The sequence below is a fragment of the Acinonyx jubatus genome, chromosome B1 (assembly GCF_027475565.1).
Source record: "Acinonyx jubatus isolate Ajub_Pintada_27869175 chromosome B1, VMU_Ajub_asm_v1.0, whole genome shotgun sequence".
Lineage (NCBI taxonomy): Eukaryota > Metazoa > Chordata > Mammalia > Carnivora > Felidae > Acinonyx > Acinonyx jubatus.
Window position 1 is genome coordinate 199793579 of NC_069382.1, and position 15601 is coordinate 199809179.

General features: G+C 60.8%; 1 protein-coding gene across 5 annotated transcripts in view; it reads right to left on the bottom strand.

The window, feature by feature from the left end:
* SH3BP2 (SH3 domain binding protein 2) overlaps positions 1–15344 on the bottom strand; it is a 35525-nt gene extending 20181 nt beyond the window's left edge. For 2 of the 5 annotated variants that reach the window (XM_027068515.2, XM_027068637.2), the window contains exons 1-3: positions 15225–15331; positions 427–476; positions 37–188 (exon numbers count right to left, since the gene is read on the bottom strand). The gene's annotated coding sequence lies outside the window, so the exon portion shown is untranslated. Of the gene's footprint in view, positions 1–36; positions 189–426; positions 477–14891; positions 15007–15224 lie in introns of all 5 variants that reach the window. The other 3 variants (XM_027068591.2, XM_053217699.1, XM_027068698.2) reach the window with 3 other exon arrangements.
* Positions 15345–15601: the final 257 nt, after the last annotated feature.

Genomic DNA, 15601 nt, shown 5'->3' on the forward strand with positions numbered 1-15601 from the left:
ATCAGGGGTCAGACCCATGCTGGCCCCTTCTCCAACCTTTGTCTCCCTCTGGGAGGTGGAGGTCAGGAGTCCTGGGCTGCTATGTGACCTCTGCAGGCCGCTCTTCTCTGGGCCTCAGCTTCCTCATGTGCCCTCCTACCTCCTGAGGCATCACTTTATCCTTGCAGCGAACACTGCCATTTATATTCCTGAAAACAGAGGACCCTCCAATAATGGCAGCTCCGAGACCTTTTATGGTGTGCTGGAGATAGCCATGGAAATGATCCCACGCCAGGATCCCAGCAGCAAAAGGCGTGAGGCTGGAGCATGGCTGTGGTCTCTAGCCCACCCTCCCCCAGCTGCGGCTCCTCCCCCTGCCCCAAGGGCAGGTGCGTCAAACTGCCAGGCTTGGGGACCACCCCACCACACCAAACGTAGGGCACTTACCAGGGTGGGTGGGAGCCAGCCAGCAGGGCCAGCAGGGGCCAAGGGTCAGCCTGAAAAGAAAGCAAGACAGGGAGATTTCACTCTGAGTTCTTGGGGTCTTCAGCCTCCTCAGGAGCAAGGCAAACACCTAGCACAGCGTGACCTCTGCAGCTGGGCACGGAGTTTTCCTCACCCGTGTGCTCACAGCCCACGAAGCTGGTCCTATTGTAACCTGCGCTGACCGTGAGAACACTGCCATTCAGAGATGCTGAGACCGGCCAGGCTGATGGCCAGAGAACGGAGGGGTGAGGAATGGAACCATGTCCCTGGGAACGCCAGCCCCGGGTCTCCCTCAGGCACCCCGGGCCCCTGTGCCCAACCCGGTGCCCATCTGCCACCTTCAGGGGCAGCTCAGGCACTGAAGGTGCTGAGAAGGGCCTGTTGGGCTCTGGGGAGGGCCTGGGCCCAGGGAGGGGTGGCTGGCACCCATGATGGAGAAAAACATCAAGTTCTCAAAACAAGATGTTTTGTATCAGCCCCTCCCGCAGGGCCTCGGTCCACCTAGAGCCAGCTCTAGGACCCGTAGACACAACTTCCCTCCTTTCTCTGAGCCTCACTCTTCTCTCCATACTTGAGGCTAGAGGCTGCCTTCCAGAGCAGGGCTGCAAGGGTGGTACTGGGCAGAGGGAGCGGATGATGTAGAGGACAGGGCCCACCCAGAGTCACCCAGTGTAAGAGATATATGTCTCAGTCCTAGTCCCCAGATACTACAAATGTGACCTTATTTGGAAAAGGGACCTTTGCACATGTAGTTAGGGATCTCATCCTGGACTGGCCAGATGGGCCCTAAATCCAATGACAAGGATTGGATTACAAGAGAAAGAAGAGACAGAGGCACAGATTGGAGTGACGTGGCCCCAAACCAGAGAAGCCAAGGATTTCTGGAACCACCAGAAGCTGGAAAAGGCAAGGAAGAAAGGATCCTTCTCTAGAGCCTCCGGAGGGAGCATGGCCATGCTGACCCCTGGATTTTGGATTTCTGCCTTCCAGGACTCAGAGAGTGAATGTCTATTGTTTTAAGCCCCCAGGGGGTGGTGCTGGGTTAGGACAGCCTTAGGAAACTATCACACACAGGGACTCTCCAAAGTCCTTTCCCTGGGCCAACTTCACTTGAAGCCCGAGCATATCCTGCAGGGAGAGACGGGTTCTGTGGGCAGCGCCCGCCATGGGCATCCAGCTGGACGGAGCTAACCTGAGCTGGCCTCCTTGGCTGTGCACACCTCCTGCGGGCCTGGCCCACCACCTCCTACCCTCCCAAGCACGGGATTGGGTGCCACACCCAGCTCACACCCATCACACTTGCTGAGCCCTCCTCCTGCCTCTGGTTCACACCCCTGGCCAGCCCCCCCATAGCACATTTCCACCATGAAGCAGGGGTCAGCCTGATTCCCTGGACAGGTATATGGGGTCTGGCTCCCGCTTCCAGCCCTGGGCGCTTAACTCTAGGCCTGCCACATAGGCCCATCAATCATGCCCCATTCCCAGTACCTGCCAATCTCTTCTACCTGCAAACTAAATCCTCTCCAAAATGTTCCCTCATCCTTGGAAAACAGAACCATCTAGGACCTCACACCCTTCTCCGAAATCTCCGTCAGTGGCATAGCCTGATACACCAGAGTATCACACGGATACCCCAGCACTCCCCACTGGCCTGGGTCCTGCTGAATCCCCAGAGCCAGGCTGGTGCCTGACCCATGCAGGGCCCAGATGGATAGATGGGACAGATGGCTTCAGAATCACGTCTACACACACGGCCATGCCCCTCACGTGGCTGTAACTAGCCCTTGCCTAGGCCATCCCTCAGAGCCAGAGTGTACTTAGAGTTAATCTGACCCTGAACAAGAACTGATGTCCAGTGTGGCCACCACCAAGGCCCATCCATGGCCCAGGATCCCTCCTCGGTGAGATGAGGGGTGGCCGGCAGGGAGCAGATATTCAAGACTGCTAACTGCAAAACAGAGATGAACTGGACGCATTGGAGCCTGCCAGTGTCCCCAGAAAGACAGCGGTGTGCTGGGGTCCAGAAGGCCCCCAGGGTCTCAGGGCTGCCCAGGATAGAGGCAGGAAGCGTCCAGTCACTCCTGTGTCCAAGCGCAGAGGAAATTAAGGGAAGTGCAGAAAGAGACCCACATGCATGGCTGCCCGCCCTGGGGCCTGGGCTTCTGGGTCAGGATGGGGGTGGGGGTGGGGCTTCTGCTCTGAGACACTTGGCCCTCAAGCTCTGTCCCCAAAGAAGACTCATGAGGCCCTCACATCCCTGGACGCTGCCCCAGTCACACAGCACCCCGGAGCTTTCCTCTCCCTGGCCTGGCGTCTCTGCCTCCAGCAAACATTCCCAAGCTGGGCAGAGTGCAGAGCAGAGCTAGGGGCCCTCACAGAGTCGGGGGTACCCCTGGGCTCATACCCAGGGCAGAGCTCCCTCCAGCAGAGCCCCGGAGAGGGAGGCTCCCCAGGAGGGAGCTGGAGCCTGGCCAGGAAGGAGCAGCATGCAGGCAGGAGGGAGGATGGCGGGAGCCCCGGGCCAAGGTCCCTGTGTGAGGGACAAGGTCCACTGTGGGCTGTGGTGAGGGGCAGGCTAGGTCTGGGGGGAACCACGCTGGCATTGTCACTGGCATGAACCACTCTCCTGCCTCAAACCACAAGCCAGCAGAGGTGCTCAGGATTCACGCTTCGGTTCATCAGAACTTAAACAAGTCTGTGCCTTTTAACTGATTAAGAAAAAATGTCCCAGAGCACTGATGTGTGCCCCGAGTTCCTGGCCCGTGCCCGCGGAGGCAGCCTGCCTCTCGTCAGCCTTGCCCCAAAGTGCTAGCCCCAAGAGAGATGCTCAGGGCTTCCTGCCCCTGTGGTTCCCCATGAAGGGGCTGCTCCAGCCTCAGGACCTGGGTGGGCAAGAATAGCACAGTGGTTACTGCACAGGCTTCCGTGGGGACAGGCCTGGCTCAATCCCCTCTTCTAAACTTGTGGCCCACTCTGAGCCTCAGCTTCCTCATGTGAAGAATGGGGTTGACAGTTCTGGTGCAGGATGTCCCCAGGACCATCTGGCACGGCTGGTGGGCAGGGATACTCCAGGGGCACTTGGTCACTGGGGTTCTGTTGCGAACACTGTCAGTGCAGTCATGTTGGAAAGGGGGAGTGTGCTCTCAAACCATCCTGCTCGAAGCCGGGCTACACCTTCCCTTCCGGCCCCTCGGGGTCTGGACCCTTGAGCACCCCAGGATCCCCGGCCACTGATGGCCCCATTCTGAGCCACATTCCCATAGCGCTGGGAATTGCACCCAGAGGTGACCCACCGCACCCACAGCCCTCCAACCACACGCAGGACCCCTCTCCCAGCTCCTGGGAGAGTCTGCCCCTCCCTTCATACCCTGCACCTGAGCATTTCAGTCTGTCTGGGGACCACCTGTCCCTCCCTCAGCATCAGCTCCAGAGGACGGTCACTCCTCATGTCCACCCCCCACAGTGTGTCCAGCACAAAGCAGGCACTGAGTACTTTCTAGAGCATGAGCTACTGCATCCCTGGCTAGCTGGGTGCCCCTTACTCCCCATGGCGTCCAGCCCAGGACGCTCATTTCTTGCCTCAAGTACCCCCACTTCTCCACCCCTGGGGGCCTCTGGCTACATGACATAGGCCCAGTATAGGGGCTTTGGTGCCCACCAAGCAGGGCTTGAACCCCTCCCCAGAATGACTTCTCCCAGCCTGTGTCCTCGTCCACAAAGCAAGGCTGGCAACGGTCACCGACAGAGCAGATGTGGGGCCAGACCAGGCACCCTCACACCCCAAGCACCTGGTGGGCCAGGCCCTAGGCCGACAAGACTGCCCAACACTGCTGCTGACCTTCCAGGGGTCCAGGGAATGTGGTTGGGCAGGAGATCTGCTTTTTTGGCAGGATACCCAGAAACAGAGACACCATCTCCTCTCAGGTCAGAGATAAGCTGATCCCTGGCCAGATGAGGGATCCACAGAGACCAAGACTTCCCCAAATCCAGTCTGCTCCCCCTCTGTCCTTCCCAGGCCATGCCACATCGGCTCCCTCAGCACATACTCACTGAGCACCCATCCTACTGGGCAGCAGAAGGCTCCAGAAGGCAGTTCTGGTGCTCAGTGCAAGGCCTGCCTCCCCAACAGGGGGCCTGGTTCCTGCCACCAGCCCTAGGCCGGCCTCCTCAGGAACAGAGGCTACCATCAACCAGACCCTCCTGGGGACCCCTGTGTCGCACGCACATCCCACGGGGGCAAACTCCCCACGTGCTGAGGCCAAGGCCAGGGGATCACGAAGGCTAGGGTGCTTTCCTTCCTGTAGTCCCCTCCCGCTACGGATGGCCAAGCCACCGGGCCAGGGCAGGGGCCTGGAATGTCCACCAATGTGTCAGCTCCGTGGCCTACGCGGTCCCCAGCTGCTCAAGGGTACACACTGCTGCTCTCCCGATGAGGAAAGGGAGGCTAAGAAGGCCGCAGCACAGCCATCCAGCCGGCACTGCCCATGGGGCCTGGAGCCCAGAGCCACCTCACCCACACCACACAGTCCGGCATTTCCTGCTGAGGCTGGCTCCCAGAGGCGCGAAGGGAGAGGAGGAGCCCCACAATGGCTCCCACCTGGGCAGAAAACACACCAGCCCAGAGGGCAACGGGAGGGGGGGCCCCAGGCTCTGGGCAGGAGGCTGCAGCACAGGGGGCGGGACAGACCGTGCAGCGTGCTGGTGCATGCCAGCCTGTCCTTGTGGGCTCAGGGTTTGCTTGTTTTACACTCACGTCCAAAGCCCAGGGACAGCCCAGTCGGGAGACATTCAGCCTGAGCCTGGCTCACTGCTGCCAGTGCTGCAGGGGGAGGACAGTGTTCACCCCAGAACAAGGACTGGCAAGAAGCAGAAGCCGAAGCCTCGGAGTCTCCATTGGTAACTCAGGCCGTTCTGAGAGCTGGCAGGCTCAGCGGGGTGAGAACCGAGGAGGCCCGGCGCTCAGTGCTAGGGCTGTGTGGATGGAGAGGTCCACACTTCAGCAGAGAGTCAAATGAAGTGAAGGAGCAGGCCATCAGATATCCCAGAAACAGTATCTCCGTCAGAAACAGGGGGGCCCCTACAGAGCCAGAGCCGAACCCCACTGGGTAGCTAATAAAACTGAGAGCAGGAAGTGTTGTCCACCACTGGGCCAGGGTGGGCTGGGGTGCTGGTCTGTCCTGCACAGAGCATTAGCGCAACCCCCAAGTTCTCCTGGTACTGGGGCAGAGGGAGGCAGTCAGGGCACTGCCACCTGCCGGCAAACACCACCCCCTTCACCCCAGGATCCAAGCTGGCCCCACCCGGAGCGGGGCTCCCGATCTGCTGGGGAGGCAGCCACTTCTGACTCATGTCCTTGTGACCACCATTCCACCCAGACACGGTGACACATCAGCCAGCATCCTTGGAGCCATCTTCCACATGAAGTAGCCAAGCACGGAAACCACACGGGGGGGTGTCCCGGATGGGAAGCAACTTGTGCAAAGGGCCTGGGGTTGGGGTAGGAGGGAACACGCACCTCAGACCAGAGGGACAAAAGCAGTTTCATTTCAGAGCTGTTTGTCAGGGCCACATGCCCAGCTGAGTGTGGATGAGATCCCAGGCCTGTCCCCAGGGTGAGGTCCCAGGCCAGGACCCCATTCAGGCTTAGGCTCCGGGCCTAGTTTCACTGATTTGCAATGGGGTCCTGGTGCAAATGGGCTTATTTGGTCCCTGAGGACCAAAGAAGACCGACCGTTCACTGGAACTCTGAGACAGCCACTTGTCCCAACACTGGGTCTCAGGGCCTCTGAGGGTAGAGGGCACCCACTCAGCCCAGATCTCAGTACCAGGGCAAGGTGTAACAAGGGAACACAGCAGGGATGCCAAGGCCATGAAACCGATGCTAGGGAGGGATGTGGGTAGAGGAGGCAGCCAGAGAGATCCAGCCCCACTGCTCCTCGAGGGAACCGAAGTCAGAGACCAAAGGTCAGCCATCATGGGCACACTGTAAGGACACCTGCTGTCCACCTGTGCCAGGCCAAGGCAGCTGTGTGAGCCCTCCACATTGGCAGCCACTTGACAAGGCATCTTGGGCTAGGCCACCGGGGACACAGCCTTGACCCCTGCAGCAGTCAGTGGCCTTGGTCACTCCGCCATCTGACCCACCACCCCTCTCCTTAGTATCTTTCCTGCCACGGTGGCCTCCCTTAGACCACAGGAAACCGTGGTGTCCCTCAGCACTCTACAACATTTCACTGGCTCAGGGCTGCTAGGTCAGGGCAGGGTCATGAGGTGTGGCCCCAATCTGGGTCCTCCAGGGACTCCTTACTCACCAGGAACCCCAGGTCACCATTTGTCCAATGGGGTTCTGGCCTCCTGCTGACCCTGCCCCAGGCCAGAACGCAGAGCAGGGAGTCTACACGACAAAATCTCTCTCTCATTCTGCTCATTTCAGCCTTTTACAGTGAGGTCTTTCTTCTCTCTTAACCCACCTACTGTTATACTTTCATCCCCAACAGAACATTTTTAAGCTGTTTTCAAACCATTTTTTTCTTTGATGCTGTTGATTACTTTTTACTTTCTGAGGTTTTTTGTTGCCTCTTTTTTTTTTTTTTTTTTTTTAATTTTATTGCATTGTCTTTTGTTTTTGGTCACATTGTATCCATCGGTAAATTTTAGGTTGGCCTCGGGAGGTCTCACACCCGCCTGGTCTTGCCCTCTCATCAGTGACCTTCTGAGGTCACTCACAGGCCAGCAAAAGGGAACACCCAGGCGACAGGCTAGCCTGCCTGTCGGGGCTACAGTGGGCAGGGCCTGGGGAAGCATGCTGTGGCCACTCCCAGGCCTCGGTCTCTGGCTGGACAGAGACAGGGAGACAGAGACAGGTCCAGAGGGAGGGAGCCAGAGAGAGGACACAGGAAGAGGCCGGACAGAGGGGCAGAAGAGGGAAGGGGGAGCAGGTCAGCCCCCCATTAGAGGAACTGAGAGCAGTGTGTTCCTCCTTCACCTGGGAACCCAGGCTTGGGCACTGGACAGGATGACTCAGCCACTGGCTCCTCCCGCGCCCTCAGCACAGACCCCCCACAGGGGGACCAGACTGCTCCCAGGCGCCCTCATACTGCCCCATTGTTCGGAGGCCCAATGAAGAAAAGGGTCTGGCAGGGGGCCCAGGTTGGCAGGAAAAGAGCCCAGTCCCCAGTCTCCCCTGCAAGCAGTCTGGGCCCTCCATCAGGGGGTCTACGTCCAGCCACCGTGCTGTCCTGCACACTGTCCCCTTTCCAAGGCCAGGTGTCCTGTGAGATCCCATGCCCCAGGCCCACCCTCCTGTCCCCCCACCCCACCCTCTCCTGGCTCTGAGCCGAAGCAGAGAGGTGGTTCTCAACGTTCTCAAAGGTGATCACACTCAGGCTCAAGTTCAAGGTCCTTACCCAGCTGGTGCTCAACCACAGTGCACACCTCACACCCCTTCCCTGACTTCCTCATATCATCCCCATCTGACAAACTCCTGCCTGGCCTTCGGCCCCAGTTCAGAACACCCCAAGACACCCCTGATGCCCCACAATCAGGCTGGGGCATGGCTCCCTGAGGGTTCTCAGAGCGTGACACAGGGCAGGAAGAGGGGCTTACCCCATCGCTGCCCAGGGATCCCAGGCCGGGCCCTTCCTGAGGCACAGACAGCTCTGGTCGGCGTCCCCAGCCACCACAGCCCAGACCTGTGTGAGCCCCACGGCCGGAGATCTCCCGTCTGCCCACCCCCACCCCACACCCTAGCCCTGAGCCAGAGCCCTAGAGAACTCCCTCAGATCCCCACATGCAATAGAGACAGGGAGTCTAACTGAGGCACCAGAGGCAAGGAGGCTTCTGCCGGCCAGCAGAGCCCAGAGCCCAGCTCTTGGGTGCCGGCCCCTAAGGCCTCCTCCTGGCTGGGGCAGCCTGCTGGGTGGGAGGGGGAGGGGGTACGGCTCGGTGGGTGCTCTAGGAACACCCTCCCCATCCCCAGGGAGACAGCTGTGGGGTCACATCACTGTGGGCCAGAAAAGCCAGCAAACAACGTGGGGGGGGGGGGTGCAGAGTCAGTAGCACCAGGGCCCAGCGCTACCCCGTCTGACCAGGACTGCCTCCCCCACAGGCCCAACAGCCGCTCGGTTGCGGTCACTGACTCCACCCTGGTCAGCTGACCCCCTCTCCCCACCACACACCTAGCTCTCCTACTTGTCTAAGCCCCCTTCCAACCCCCCCACTCCCACCCAAGCTGCTTCACAGCCATTGCCTCAGGGGGGCTGCGCATGTGGGAGCATCTCCAGACCCAAGTGAACTTTGAAAATAGAAACCAACCCCTGCTCGAGACCCTCCCATGCCCTCGGGCCTGACTTCTGCACCCCTTCTGCCTTCTCCAGGCCTCTCCTTCAGAGTCTCTATGCCAACACACCGCAGGGCCCCTAGCCTGGCCCCTTTTTTCCCCTTCCTGCTCCCACCCCAAGGAGGCCCCATCATGGATGCCCCCCACAGCACCTCCTGTGCCGTTCTTGGGTGCTGCCCACTAGCAGGGCCAGGACCACCCCCAGGCCAGGCACCCAGGAGGGCTCCGTGCAGGTTTTTGAGGGGGTGCATGACTCAACATGGAGGCCGCTGGCTTGGGCTTGGAGTGGGCAGTCTCCTCCTGCTTCCCAAGACCTTGGCCCCGGAACAGCTGCCCCCCCACCCCCGCCCCCGTGCCTGGCTGTTGGGAAGCTTCAGCTTGGGGCAGGGCCTCCTAGATCCCCTCAGGAGTAGGATCTCTTTCTCAACCTTCTTCCTTCCTCAGCAACTTCCTGCCTCCACAGTGAACATGGCCACCACCAACCACAGCACTTTACCCTCCCATCACAGTCCCAGGAAAATGGGAAGGCTGGTTTCAGAGAGCCCCTGCCCCAGGTGGCAGACCTTCCGAGGCCAGGCGCCCAGGACCCCAAAACGGGTCAGGGCCTCGGAGACGGGCTCCATTCCTCACTCCATTGTGGACCACTGGTGCTGACCCAGGTGGGACAGAACCCAGGCCTGCTCCCAGCCTGGGGCGCTCCCTACACCCCAGCACCAGACCAGAGACAGAGCCCTGACCTAAGGGCAGGCATCGCCCTCCGCTGGCAGCTGTAGCCCACGGTCTGGAACCAAACTGGGCTGGGAGGGAAAGGGTTCCAGAGTCTCCTGCTCCCATGCCCCCCCTCCCCCAAGTAGTTTGCTGTGGCAAGGAGCCAGCGCTGGGAGTCTGGGGGTCCCGGCCCTGTCACATACCAGGCACAGTGTCGGGGTAAGGTCCCCGGAGGAGCATACCCTTCCTGAGCCAGATTGGAGAGACAGGAGGACTGCCTGAGGAAGGGGGACAATGCAGACAAGATCCTGAGACAGGGTAGGGTGCAGGGAGGCAGACACTGGAGGCTGAGGGGCTACCGCCAAGCACCATCAGCCCTGACCCGAGCTGGGTGGGTCGGCAGGGAGGCCTTGGCGGCCTGACACCAACTGCAGGGGCTCTGAGGCCCTCGGCTGCGTCCAGCTCACAGCACCCTGCCTCCTGCTTAGCACCTCCTGCATTCCTAGACGTTCTAGGCCTGACAGGCCACCTCCCATCCTAGGCTGAGGGCTAGGAGACACAGCCACTGCACCCTCTGCCTGCCCAGCTGACCCCTGATCTGCCTGTCAGGGCCAGGCCCCCAGTGCTGTGTCCGCCTGGCTATCAGGGATCCCAGGGAGCCAACACAAACGGCTTCTCCCTTTCCGGCCCCAAATAGGAGGAAAGGAAGTAGCTGGATTAGGGAGGGACGTTCAGGAGACAAGGCAGGCGCTGAGTGCCCTGGTGCACCTCCCTCCAGCTCTGACACAAGGCTGTGGTCCTCACACCTGTCCACTTGGGGCTTCTGGGGCCTTCCTCATCGCTCTCCTGCTGGTTGCACACCAACTCCACCTCGGGGACTGGCTCCCTGGGACCCAAAGACTGGGTTTCCAGAGTGGCCTGCAGTTCAGGGGAGCTCAGGCTGACCCCAATCTTGGCCCTAACACACATCTTCAGGAAGGGAAACAGCCACAGAGAAAGGAACTGCTTCCATTTAGGGTGGGACCCCCAGGATACCCCACCTCAGTCTCCCCATCTGAACCCTGCTGGGGCCACTGAGAGCATCTGGAACCCAGAGCTGGGGCAGGGCAGTCAGCTGGGGTGGGGGGTGGGGAATGATGACAGAAACCTTTGAGCGAGGCCAAAGCACAACAAACAACCCATGGTTATCTGATTGGCAACTCCACCAAGCTGGGCAGCAGAGGGTTCCAGGATGACGGCACGGATTCATCTCAGACGCTGAGCGGACAGTTAAATGTAGGCAGGTAGTAACAAGCCAACTTCAAAGAGGGCCCGGCCCTGCCCTGCCCCCGCCCTGGTGCCACCTGCCCGCCGGCACTTGAGGCCATGCCTTCTGAACTTTCTGGGATGCTCCACAGTGGGACTTCCCTGTGGGGGGGCCCACATGCACCTCACCCCCCCCCCCCGGACCAGGCCTATGTGGGCACCCTGTCTTTTATGAGTTCCCAGTAAACACGGTGACCAGGCAATGAACTGGGAGGCTAAGAGGAGGCACCCGGTTACTGGCCAGAAAGGGTCCCCTAAGCATCAAGCAGGACAGACACTTAGGCCTTTCATTAAACTACTTCTGAGGGACAGAGAGGCAGGGTGGGCCAAGGCCAAGCTGCCTCGTGTGGCATCTGCCAGCGGGTCTTGCCCTCCACCTGCAGGCCTGTCTACTCCTGGGGCCCATGCTAACCAGGCCATGGTACACAGAGCACCCAGCATATGCAGAGGAGCACAGGGCTGGGGGCAGCAGCTTTCTGAAGGGGTCCACCTCTGCTCCAGAGGCAAGGGCTGAAGCCAGGTGGCAAGGGCCCAGGCCCCCAGCCAGAGCCCCAAGTGGACTGTGGGGACAAGCCAAGGCCCCACCCTGGCATTCCAAGCCCCAAGGTCTACCTCTGACTTTTTCCCCGCCTTGCTGGGGGCAACCAGCACTGAGGGCTAGGAGCTTGACTGGCTCCTAGTGTAGCTCAGGACATGGGTGGGGCCTCAAGTCCAGCCAGGGTATGCAGACACGTGGCCCTCCAACTACAGAACAGGGCTGCTAGATTACAACATCACCTCGGGCCAGGCTGGAGGAAACCCTCAAAATGGAGCTGCACAGTCTGTGCAAGATCAAGGGCAGGAATGTCTTGGCCGGGGGTCTGGGGGTGCGGCCTTGATGGAGCCCCTCACGGGGCTTGAGATGCCCATGAGGGCTCCTAGGCAGCATCTCATTCACTTTTCCCAAGGACATCAGGCATTCGAACTGGTCTTACTCTATTTCACACGGAAAGGACCAAAGTCCAGGGAGTCACTCAGACCTGAAGTGGACACAGCCTGCCGGGCAGGCTCAGTTCCCCCCCCCCCCCGCCCCTCCGTGGGGGAGCACAGCCATCACCACCACTTCAGACTTGGGGCGGGGACCTCGCTCCCTCTGCAGGCTCCAGCAGGCAGGCACCCACACCCCACTCAGTGGCCTGGAACAGGCATGCTTGGCAGCAGGCCATCCCCACCCTGGGCTCAGCGAGCGCACAATAAACATCTGATTCACGAGGAAACAGGGCACTTCTCGGAATCAGAACGTGGCTGCAAGGGCTAGGGGTGTGGATACCACACGGATGCCCCACCAGCTCCACAGGCCCTGTTGACCTCCCCAGGACACTGCCTCCAGCAACCAAGCACACCAACCCCATCCCGGGAGACCAGCTGGCTAAGACTACTAGAATCTGGCATGGCCAGCCCACGTGGGCCAGGGGTGAAGGAAACAGCAGCCCTGCCATCAGGATCCAGCACGGCCTACACTCTGGGGCAGGGGTGAGCAGAGGCTGACCGTTCAGGTGGCCTCAGAGCTGGAAGTCACCTCAAGCACAGTGAAGCCCCTCCCCACTGAGAGCCCAGCAGGGCTGGCATTCATTTCACTTGTACTGCTCCTGGCTTTCACGTGCAGCTCAGGAACTTGGCCCCCAAGGCCAAATCCCTCAGTGTGAGCCAGAGCCAGGGGCTTCTGTCACCTGAGGGTCAGGAAGTATCAGAGTGTCACTAAGGAGCCTCAGGTCTCCTGGCCTGAGACTAAGAGGCACCATCCTGTCCACTCTCCCCTGCGCAGGCCTGCAGAGGTGGTGAGAAAGGTGGTCTGGCAGAAACGGCTGGGCCTGCCTGCCCAAGGCTATGATGAGCCCAGAATGTGCTCCCCCTCCCCCCCCCCCCAGCCACCTCTGGCTGGGACTTACGTGGTCCACACATGGGGCCAGCCCCGGCCCGTGAATGCCCAGTCAGGGCCACTGGAGAGATCCAGAGGCCTTCTGGAGAGAGACCACCTACCCTGGGGGGCATTCTGAGAGCCCCTCTGCCCTTTTACGGGTTGCCCCATCCATGCCCTCACCATACCCGGCACACACCAGGCCACTCTGGTCAAACTGGTCTGCCACCCTTCCCACTTCCAGCCTTTGGCTCAGTCTGTCCCTGCCTCCAAGGCCATCCACCATGGCTCAGAGAACAGCCCTCCTCTTTTTTGACTGCAACCCCTGCCTGCACAGGCCACCTGTAGCCCACCAGCCAGGTTGCCCAGGCTGGCCGCACTACCCAGGGGTACCTAAGGACCACATATGCATGTGCCTGGAACTTACTGAGGCCACCTACTACCTTGCCAGTCACTGACCTTGGGTATCTCACCACAGAGCTTTAAGGACAGAAGCCAGGAGGACCCAGGTGGCTCCCCAACCCTGGCCACTCCTCACAGATTCAGGCCTTTGCCACGAGACCCAAGCAGAGCCTGCCCTTTGCCCCCAGGCCTTTCCATGTCTGGTCCTACCCCTACTCCCAAGCAGAGGCGGCCCAGCTGTCCCTGCTGTTCAGTTTGGAGGCTCACAGTCACTGAACACCAACCATGAGCCACCACCAGCCCCTCAGACGTACAGAACCACCCACTAGGTAGGGGTTCACTACCGCAGTTTACAGATGAGGAAACCAAGACTCAGCAATGTGAGATCTCCTGGACGAGATCATACAGCTGATAAATCGACATGGCCAAACTCAAACCCAGGACCCAGCCCCTTGTGACCAAGCTGGGCCACCTTGTCTGTCTGTGTTCCCTCAGGCTTCCCATCTGCAGGGCTGCCTGCGGGTGGGGGGTGGGGAGGGGGAAGAAGAGGACGGCAGGGGCTCACTCAGCACCTCATTTCCCTCTGTCCATGTGAATAATAGGAAGGGACAAAACACATTTGCATCCCCCCCCCCCCCATCTGTCTTCTTTCTCTCCTAGGCCAGCCTCCTTGGGGGGCTCTTTCCTGACTCTGTGGGCCTGAGGGACTCCCTGAAAGGGCCAGGGCCCCATCAGTACCCTCTTCCCAGACAGCTGACAGGGACTGGCCTGGACCATCTACCTGTCTGCCCTTCTGCCTGCTCCCTCTGCCCAGGTGTGCTCCAGTATGGGACACAGAGCCAAGTAACAGGGGTGGGGAGGTCGGGAAGGGGAGGTTGACAGTCTTTACCCATCAGAGCCACCACCCTGGCCCCCTGTTCCACCAGGAGTGGAGCCCTGACTCCCAGGAGCGCCCTGTGTGGCCCTCCTGGGTAAAGGACACAGTGGCAGGAGGTTCCAGCAGGTGATGGGGCCCAGCCCCCTCCTCTGCTTTTGCAGAGCCAGGCATGGACAGGATTGGGGGCTGACCCCTGGGGGTCACACTGAGTCAGTGCTGAGCTGGACAAGAACCTGGGACCCTATTCCCACTCCAGGATTCACCATGTCCCCTTGGTCCCCCAACTCTTGAGAAAAAAGTCTGCACGTGTCATCATGACCATCATAGCTGTCACTGCAAGTAACATTTTCTGAGCCCCTTTGTGCTGGGGACTGGCTGACGCCTCATAAGCAAGATCACACGTCTGTCACGCACACGGACACCCCAGCAGTCCCACACAGAGCCCTCATCCCAGGCCAGAGCCACTTCTGAGGGGCGGCTTACTTGGTCTGGCCACCAGCCCAAGGCACAGACATGACCAGCACTGGCAGATGAACAAACGAAGGCACAGAAAGGGGATGTGAGGCGCTCGTGGTCACCAAGGGTGGCAGAGAGCACCGGCCCCAGGCTGACACAGGGCAGCAGAGCTCAGTCCCTGCCAACACTCTCAGAGGAAGCCCAGGTCGGCACCACCTCACCAGGGGCAGCCAAGGCCTGGAGCAGCAGGAAAGTGTTGCGCAGCTGGAAGAGACCGGCCTTCAGGAGGCTGTCCCCAACCCCGAACTCTCCCATCCTCTCTGCCACCCTCTCTGGCACTCACTGTTTCCCCAAATAAGACTCGCAGACTCCCCAGAGCCACGGATCTATCAGTCACTCACACTTCAATGTGAATCAGCTCCAATAAGCAACTTTCCTCTCACCTTTTGGATTACCAGGAGGAGGTGGGAGCAAATTCCGCTCTGAGCCTTTGGAGGCTCGGTCCGGACGGTCGCCTGGGGGCGGAGGGGCGCTGTGGGGCCCTCGAGCCCCAAGGGCCTAGGGAAGCGGGGGGGGGGGGGGGGAGCGGGAGGGGGGAGAACAAAGAGAGGTACGCGGGCCCGACGCGACGCAACCGCCCTCCACCCCTGGACCTCCGGGGTACACCGTGCAAGCCCCCGAACCCGCGCGCTTTCTCGGGCAGAAGCGCCGAGGACCCTAGCCCAGGGAAACCGGGCCGGTCCGGGGGACTCGATCGCGCCCCGCCTGTGCCTTACCGGTGAGACTCTGCACCCGGCCCGCGGGCCCTGCGTGCCGGCGGCGGCTCCCGCCCGCGGGACCCGCGGCCAGGCACTGGGGCCAGCCCGGGTCCGCCCCGCAGGGCCCCGCCCCTCCCCACGAGCCTGGCCCCGCCTTCCCAGGCTCTGGGTCCCGCCCCTATCTGCCGCGCGGCGGCTGGGGGCGGGGCTGGGTCGTTGCCCCGCCCCGCCCCCGCCCCGGGGAGGAGAAGGTGGGCGTCCGCTGCGGGCGTAGACACGCCGTCCGTGCATAGCGCACAGAAGGTGCCCAGTAAATGCAAATGTGAACGAATGAGCAGCGTTTCTGTTCTTTCTGCGAGGCCGCCCTTGACACTGTGGCCCCCCTGGAGGTGGCG